The sequence below is a fragment of the Triticum urartu genome, unplaced genomic scaffold (assembly GCF_056163025.1).
Source record: "Triticum urartu cultivar PI428250 unplaced genomic scaffold, HENAU_Tu73 scaffold1, whole genome shotgun sequence".
Lineage (NCBI taxonomy): Eukaryota > Viridiplantae > Streptophyta > Magnoliopsida > Poales > Poaceae > Triticum > Triticum urartu.
In genome coordinates, this window is record NW_028259461.1 from 8,739,316 (window position 1) to 8,748,884 (window position 9,569).

The following is a 9,569-nucleotide window of genomic DNA, read 5'->3' on the forward strand; positions in this document are numbered from 1 at the left end:
CTCTGTCCCCTCTACCGGGATGGGATGGTTTATGCGCTTGTCCCGATGAAGCTTAGGATCCGATAGAAACACGGGGTCAACTAAGGAAAAAAAATGGGAACCTTTGCATGACGCGCCTTCCTCAGGATGTGCGCTCTCTTTTCAGGATTGAGAATGACGACACAGCCTGGAGGTCTTTCGTCTACTTCTTCTGTCCAGGCCTGTTTAGCATTCTAAGCAGCCGCCTTCCTATACGCATAAAGTGGAGTTATATTAGTACCTAACACCACAATATAAGTCTTATTCTAAGTAGGATCACCCACATTTATTTACTAAGATTTGCTTTATGAAAGTAAATGACACCAGGATGGTTTCAAAATATCTTTCTGATGATAATAATCAAGAAGGTAGCGTACTCACTCTTATAGTATAAGCTTGTACAAGTAAGCCGGTATTAAACTACTCTTATTAGGCAAGCTGGTAAAGACCTACTCTTAGGCATCGATAGTAGGTATTGTCAATTTCTTCTTTTTTTCAAATATCCTCAACCACATGGCCAGAGAAGGGAAGTAAGGAAGAGTATAAGTCTAAGATATAAGTAAAGGTGGGGCTAAGACCTCTAAGTCAAAGAGTGAGGGCGTTAGCGGGTAGTATTTTGGAATGCTGATGTATTTGATTGATAAACCATTGAGTCGTAAATGACCTATTTAGTTCCGGATGAAATATTGATTGACTTTCCATTATACCCTTCTTCCAGCGAAGTGCTTTAACTCTCTTACATCTACCCTCTCTTCCAATCAAGTATCTAGAGAAGGTAGCGAGCCTTTTGAGGTATGGCCTGATAGCGCCTTATAGTCTTGACCCGAATGCTTGAATTTCTGACCTCACTGGTCTCAAATAAATAGACTTTCCTATCCTCTTAAGGTTCTCTATGCCCTCAGACATTGATTGCTATACAGAATTTAGCATAAAGTATTTGAATATTGATTATTATTATGAGGCTGAGAGAGCAAGTAACTTAATGAAGCAAGACTTAGAAGAAAAGGAGAGAGATTCTCCACACGAACGAACGACTCGTCAGGTTCGAACTGACATAGGTGAATCGGACCAACACCTATCTTACACCAACAAGGAGTCGCTTTCTCTATGCCCGACTTACGAGCTCTTTGCTTATTATTTCTCGGGTGGGATGAAGGTCGAAATGTCTAGTTTGAATTGCTTATGCTTATATAGTTTGAATCGTCTAGCTTCATACCAAGGTTGTTCTACAAAAGAACCAAGTAAGAAAGTAAGCCCGTTCAATTGAAATAGCTTCCTCGCTTCGCAGTTCGATACCCACTGAAACTATGGATACGATAGACTCGGGAGGGGGAAAGGGTTACTTTATTTGGGCTGCTAAGTCTTTCTTGTTGATTCCGGAAATAAAGAGGACCTTCTTAATCCTTCGTGCTCCACACCCGCCTCACTGGACCTATCCATTCGAGCTCTCTCCTCTAATCCCAACTCGACACGGCTGGACGACGACGCCTGTTCACTTATAACGAAATCACACGTTAAGCCCGATGAATTCATCTACAATTTCTGGATTTGTCGGTTTGGCAAGGCAGAACCAGGGCCCTTCCATTAAGGTTATATTATAGTTTCGATAGGAGAGATGCAGACCAGATAGGAATGCAAGAATACTCTGTAAATTGTTTATTAATTGGTTTAGTCTGTGGAAGAGAAGTATCGATCTAGAGGATTGCCCCCCCAGACTGACCTAGTTGTCCTTGACTTGCTTCGGAAAGAAAAGACCTAGTACTTGTTTACCTTGACCATGGCTACTTTCCCGCCGCCTTTCCTTCTATACTTTTCCTATGTGCTATCCCAGGCATCCCTTGTCAAGCTACCTATCCCTACGAAAAAGCAAGCCTACTTACTACGTGTTTTCCTCTATTGGCAAATACGCATATACTGACCTACTCACGTGCATATCTTGCATAAATAAATCCCCTAAAAAAACAAACTAGCCCGTATCTTCCTAGTCCTTGTTGCCAGCCCTACTCGACTATTTAGAAAAAGCTACTACTTGAATGCATACTTTTACTATTCTTTAAAGAAAAAACACACACTATTTATGAGTTTATGCCCCACCAACAGAGCAAAAGAACGCTCAAATGAGGAACTAGAATATGAAAGTGCAAAATCTCCTACCGAACAAAGAAAGCACTATATCTCATTTCAAAAAGAAGGTAAAAATTCTTCAACCTAACTCAACACAACTATATTTCTACTGTATATGTATGTTTGTAACGTGCCACAAAACCATCTTAAGATTAGACAGTTATCAATCAGCAAACGCATTGACCACATGCAAAAAATAAAGACGGATCTCCTTCCTTTTATTCGGTGCTTTCCTTTTATAAGTCACTGCTATTCTTCCTTGACCCTTCTTACCTTTGCTAGATTTTGCATTCCCCTCATTACTATTCGGCTCAGTATTATCTTCACCTTTGGAATTGCTTCCACCAGAAGTAGACGACAAGTACCGTAGATGTCAGAATTTCGTATATAGCAAATTCAGGTAGTAAGTAATGGAACTGTAGCATGCAAAGGGACTGTACCATGGAAATGGAGAAGAAATCTCCATCAAGTTTTTCCATTTTATGCCATATGAATAAGAGATTCCTTTTAGTTAGAAAGCTCGCGTAGAAGTTTGCTATCAAAGACCTCGGTATTCTTTTCATCCGCGGTTTCCCACTTCTCTGTCTCTGGGTGAATGCCTCTACCAGAGGTTATGCGCCAGCTTGGGAAAGCCTTAAGTTATATCTTAATCTGTCTTGCAAGGTAGATTGGATCATGTCCGCGATAGAAGTTGCGGAGGAATGAAACGACGATTTCGGTATAGGAAGAGAAAGGGATTGTGCTTTCGACCGTGGCGAGATAGGATAGACTTGGGATTCTTTCTTGGCCCTTGATTGCCAACACTCTGGGGCTGAATTAATTAATGAAACTAATAGGAAGGATTGGGATGATGAACTGGTGATATTATTTCTTTCGCTGACTGACCAAGGTAATTAATTCCTTCCATTGGCCAGGCGGGTAAGCAAGGAGACGACGTTCTCATTAAAAAAAATGAAATATGCCATGCCGAATTCAAAAACAACTCCTTAAACTCCGTCGTTTACCGACATCCTCTCGGCTATCATACGTCCTCCGCTTATCTCTCTTAGGCATAGGCATCTCAACACATTCCTCCTTCCGAGTTGCTTGTCCGAACTTGGCTCTTTAGTAAAACGAAGGAGCTGCTAAGCTATTATTAGGTATCAATTTAGGAGCCTTTTTTCATTTCCAACTACATTATTGTGAGCATTCGGAACCCGTTCCTACGCGGTCATCAAATTGGCTGGCTTTGGACCCTCGATCGCAGCAATGAACTCAGCGTCCCACTTAACTTACTTTTGGTACTTTTGAATCTTGTCCCATCCCATAGCTTCACAAGTGAATCTACCTATGGATCCATAAAGTTGATCATTACTTTTCAAATTCTTATTTCATGTGTCCGCCATAGCGCTTATCTATCTCCTGGTCTGATTCATCTTTGGAATGTAACCGGACATATTACAAGGCGAAAAAACAGTGATTTCATCGATTCCGGATTGCCCAGTGTCTCCCTTTCCCTCTTTCCTTTCACTTTCCTCGCATAACGAAAGCATGATTTACCCGAGCCGAGTATCTTGTTAGAGTAGTAGATTCCGCGCTCGAGATGATGTGTGTGACCGGGCAGGAGATTCTTTTACTCCAAAGCCGTTGCGCAGGTTTGTGTGTGACAACTATGTCGATCAGTTTTTAAAGACGCCCAGAAACTATGTCTACAGATTCCGACAGAGAGTACAAGTGGTGCCATCGGAGGAAGCTGACAACCTCAGAACAAGAATGGAAAAAGGATTGATTGCTCGACGAAGTAGTACCAACAGGATATATTAATCACTAGGTTACGGTAATATGTGCTTGTCTCCGAAAAGAAGGATAAAAGGATAGATTAGCAAAGCAGTTCACTCCCAACGGCAGATGAAAACGATACCGACACATCTACTAAATCATCTTAACAACCTTGAAGATACGGGATTATATAATAAACTCATTTAGTTGATAGATCATTATTGGATTCTTTTTATTGTGACCAAGATCCATGAAATAGCTCTCTTTATACTACGTTATAACTAGCGGATACTTCCCATTCTTATGTCTTCTTTCCTTATTACGACTCCTGTGCTTAGATAAAATACGACGTTTGAGTTTGGACATAGCCAATTGCTACTTACGGTGCTAGGCCTTTTCAAGCAATGGAAGGCAGACTTGAATGCCAATCAGACATGGCCAGAAGCTTAGATAATATCACTAGTTTCTCTTGTTTATCACTTAATAAATAGTCTTATTTATCCCAGGGAGCGAGGAGAGAAGATGACAGGTTGAGTAGAGAAAGGTGGGTCATTGTCCCAACGTAGTAGTATTTTTGTTTTGTTTTCAGCTGATCTATATCAAAATAATAGAATAAATAAAGGCAAAGGATTTGGTTCAGTCGTCAAGTACAGATTTCCTTTACCCAGAGTTGGGAACTCTGAATAGTTGTTTGAATACCGACTGCCTTCCTTGCGCTTCAATTCCTCTTATCCAATCCAACTTCCCCTGGGAGCCAAGCAGAAAAGCAAGTCCTCTAGTTATGGATGCAGTACTCACCTCACTAAACTTAGGAAGAACTAATTCAAGTAGAATTACAAATAGCGAGAAGTGGATGAAAAAGGGATCGAGCCTAGCTCGAAAACAGCTGCTCCTTCCCTCTTTCTTGCTTGCTTTACTCGGTATTCAGTGAAAGATTAGGCTTGGTAATTACAGTTACCAATGGTAAGGATTGGCACGTGAACTTTCCTTTTTATCGAGCTCGAAAAAGCAATGGGTGGGTTGGCTGTGAAAGGAGAGTAGAGTTTTTTAGTTTAGTAAGAAAAGTACTGGGTGAGGCTCCTCACATCCATAACATATTATCTGTACTCTTTTTCAAGCATGCCTCTTTTTAATGACTCTCTTTTTCAACTTAATTGTGGCATTTCATTCTGTTATCGACTAATGGTTGACACTGGAGAAGCATTGAAGGCTCCTTCCATAGATTCCAAAGCCCTGTTTGCTATTATCAGAATATTCTGACTCCCTTGTTGTCTTATTGATCTGACCAACCGCAATAACAACATTGCCATTCGGGGTTACGCGAGTCGGAGTATTAAATAAATGGAATATTCCAGCAGGAGCAACCGAACCATCTTCTCGTTGTCCTTCCATTCTTCTGACCAATAAAATAGCTCTTGGTCATAAGAATCCAGCCGGAGTTCGAAATCGGAGATAAGAATTGAATCGATTTCAGGCACTTCCCTCAAGCCGAAACCGGAACAGGAAACTTGTAACTTCTAGCCGAGAAGGATAAGAGAGGTTTGTCTTGCTTTGTCTTATAGTGATTGTGTGCCAGGGGTCAGCGAAGAGACGGGACGCTATTGTCCCGGACTACTTGGACTAGTCTACTAGGACTCGGGGGAAGAGACTTGTTTGTGATAGGACGAGAGATCAAGTACAGTGTTCGGTTCAAACTAGGCAACCTCTTCGTTATAAGACCGAGAATAGTATATGCCCCGTCTCACCACTAGCTAGGGCCACCAGCATTAGGAAACTAAGGAAGAGTCGTATGGCTAAGGAATTCAGGGCTGATAGAGCTCTTGGGAAGAAGTCAGTATCCAGCTTTCTTTCATTGATATCACAATAACAAGCGAGGAAAGGACAGTCTTTCAAGAGAAGATAGGTCTGTTTTTCATTAAGGAATTGCGGCGAGTATTGCTTGTTTCCCAGATCCGGTATCAGGACCTGTCGATAGATGGGATGGACCCACCCGTTTGACTCTTATGAATTGATAGTTAGATACTATTGCTAAAGGAAAGTAAAGATAGTGGTTTGTGTTGCAAAAAGCTAGTTCAAGGTCAGGCTCCGTCAAACAGAGTCGTCAAGAACGAAAAGCTGAAAGAATGATGTGTCAAACAGTGATTGCGCACAGAGGTTAGTTAAGTATAGGAACTATTGTCCCTAACGAGAAGTATGCTGCTGTCCCAATAAAAGGATAGTTGGACGGTATCGATTGAGGGAATAGGGATAGGTGGTTAAACGCGATGCTGCGCCTAACTATATAGAACGGTGATCCATGAAGAGAAGTCGGCCAGCTATTAAGTCAGAGAAGTCATCAACCTATTACTAGTGTCAGTTCTGTTAAGAGAAGTCATCAACCTATTACTAGTGTCAGTTCTCTTCTTCCTCTCTACCAATTGAAAGTAAGTATTGATTTCGCCTAATAGGGACAAAGCAAAGTAGGGTGGTCAAGTACAGTATGCCTGGAGTTCGTAGTGCCCACTAGATATCATTGGCAAGTTATAGAAGTCTTTCTCTCTTCTGAGATATCATTGGTCAGTGCAGCGAGGGGCAACCATCATTTCTATTGCTCTGTAAAGAAAAGATAGGACAAGGGTCTTGCTCCACCCAATGGAGATAAAGCACGGGGATCCGTTAAGGGCGTATTGAATCGATAAGAAGCACTTGAATTCTAGTGGGCCCGGCTACCCAACACTAGCCCCGGATCATTTATGTATTATCAATTGATAGTAGGGGCAGGCAGGGGAAACTCTTTATATCAGTTAAGTAAACTACTGATTGTATTGTGGGCTGGGATCCTACTTCTATAGCGAAGTAAAGAAGTGTGGAATGCGCTATCTCGAAGTAAAGAAGTGTGGCTTGATAGATAAGTTGCACAAACCTTTGAGCTCGATATATAGTCTAGCGATTAGTTCATAGACGGGAAGCTCCATTCTCCCATTGTTCGGGACTCTCATTGTTCTGTTCAGAAAGTAGTCGGCATCTTCCTTTATTCAATTAGCAAGGCAGTGCTGGTTGATTTCATCATTTCTAGGTATACCCTCTCCCTTTTCTACGAAGGTTTGCTGCTCCGCCTGCACCAGTGAATTATTCTATTCTTCTCCTTTGGTTCAGTCTGTGGGGAAATCAGAATTCACCATTGAATCCTGTGGATCAGCTCCCTTACATAATAATATTTCACTGTATCAGCTACGAGGGGAAAATCTGAAAGACAGAGGATAGAGAGTGAGAGAAAGAGTGTGAGACTTGCGCCGCTCTCCATTTCGAGGGGATTTCGACGATTCTGGGGTGATTGAACTATTTCTTTACCTGTTCAATTTCTAACGAATCAAGATATCCTCTTGTTCCGGTAGAAATAGTAGCTATCTGCTCTTCCACTGGGAGAGGATTTGCCTGGGATTGTTTAAGCAATTCCCTGAATCGTCGACCCCTTGCCAATTGATTCTGACTTGTTTTATCGAGAGCAGAGGCGAATAATAGGCTTGTCACTCTGCGAATTGAGCTAGTTCCAATTTGGATTTGCCAGCTACTTGTTTCATGGCTTTAATTTGAGCCGCGGATCCTACTCTGGAAACAGAAATACCCACATTAATAGCGGGTCGAATTCCGGCATTGAATAGATCCGCAGATAAGAATATTTGTCCATCTGTAATGGAGATTACATTAGTAGGAATATAGGCGGAAACGTCTCCAGATTGAGTCTCAACTATTGGTAAAGCGGTCATACTTCCTTCGCCTAAAAGAGAATTTAATTTAGCGGCTCTTTCTAAAAGGCGTGAATGCAAATAAAAAACATCCCCTGGATAAGCCTCACGTCCGGGAGGTCTTCTTAATAGAAGGGACATTTGGCGATAAGCTTGTGCCTGTTTGGAGAGATCATCATAAATTATTAAAGTATGCCGTTCGCGGTACATAAAATACTCAGCCAGGGCTGCTCCCGTATAAGGAGCGAGGTATTGTAATGTAGCAGGTGAATCCGCCATTTCAGCTACTACAATAGTGTATTCCATGGCCCCCTCCTCATGGAAAGTAGTTACTACTTGAGCTACGGAGGATGCTCTTTGACCGATAGCTACATAAACACATATTACACCTTGCCCTTTTTTCTTGAGAATTGTATCTGTGGCTACTGCTGTTTTGCCAGTCTGTCTGTCCCCAATAATGAACTCTCGCTGACCGCGCCCTATAGGGATCATCGAATCGATAGCAATAAGCCCTGTTTGAAGAGGTTCGTATACGGAACGCCTGGAAATTCTACTTGGAGCAGGAGATTCAATTAAGCGAGATTCGGAAGCTACAATTTCGCCTCTCCCATCAATAGGTTTAGCCAGAGCATTTATAACACGACCCAAGTTATATACGCTCACGGGTATCTGAGCAATTCTTCCTGTTGCTTTTACAAAACTTCCCTCTTGATGCTAAACCATAGCTCTAACTGAGTCAAATTCCACAATTTCTAAGAACGATATGCTTTTTTTCATTTTCCACTGTGAAAGCTTCTCTCAATCCCTCCCTAGTCCTTTCTTTCCTGGGCACAGGCTTACCTGGTTGACCGCCCACATTCATTCATTGTTCGTTCTGTTGTGGAATCGAACCACAGAGCTAGCGCAATTGGGATTTAGAGTCCCATGCGTGAAACTAAAGAGGATTTTCAGTCCTCTGCTCTACCAGCCAGAACCTAGAAGGACACTTCACACCCGATTTGACACAGCTAGACTGGAAACACTGCTTGTCAAGAGCACAGACCCCAGTATAGAATACTTTTTTGAGTATGTTGGTAAGGTCCGGTCATCCGCTTCTGTGCTTGCACTTCTGCGTAACTAGGGGTGCAAGTCCAGTACAGCGTACTTTCATAATTGAATCAAAAGCGTCGATACATGAAAAATCTCTATATACGATATTTATGACACAGAATGTTGTTCTTTCAACATGATTCCTCAACAATTTTTTCATTGTAACTGACTCTCCGTTCTCTCCGTTCCACTTTGGTTTTCTACTAATAATTACCATGATGAATTTCTCTTACTGCTTGGTTCCGCATTGGATTTTGGAAACTTTTGTTTAGAAAGTGGTGTCACGACCGTGGGGATCAAATGGATGGTTCAGGAAAGTCTAGTGAAGCGGCACGGTCTAATCATATAGATGACCATAGTGGTATGGTTCCATAGAAAACTACTGGAGGCCATTACCGCCACCGAAATGGTTTCCATGCTCCGTTGGATGATTTGACGATATCGCAGTATCAAGCTAGAACGGTTTCAATTTGTAGGACGGGAAAGAAACCTCATCCTTTGGTGCACACTAACCGATGAAGCTCAACCCTCTCTCGAACTGAGCTATTTCCGCTTTTTCGAACAAAAAGTTCGAGTAGTTCAGTGAAAAAACGGTCAAGCTTTCTTCCATCCTTCCTAGCTCCTCGAGCTTGCACTCCGCTCGACGCCTTTTTCATTGTTCGTTCTGAGGTGGATTCGAACCACTCTCTCCGTTTGGATTTCGAGTCCAAAAGGCCCGGCGAAAGAGGATTTTCAGTCCTATGCCCGCTGCCAGCCAGAACGGGATTTTTCCACTTCACACCCACACAATCGGGATTTGATGAAATAGCTACGTTTTTTTCTTATTTGATTCGGATACTGTCAATCTACTGTCCA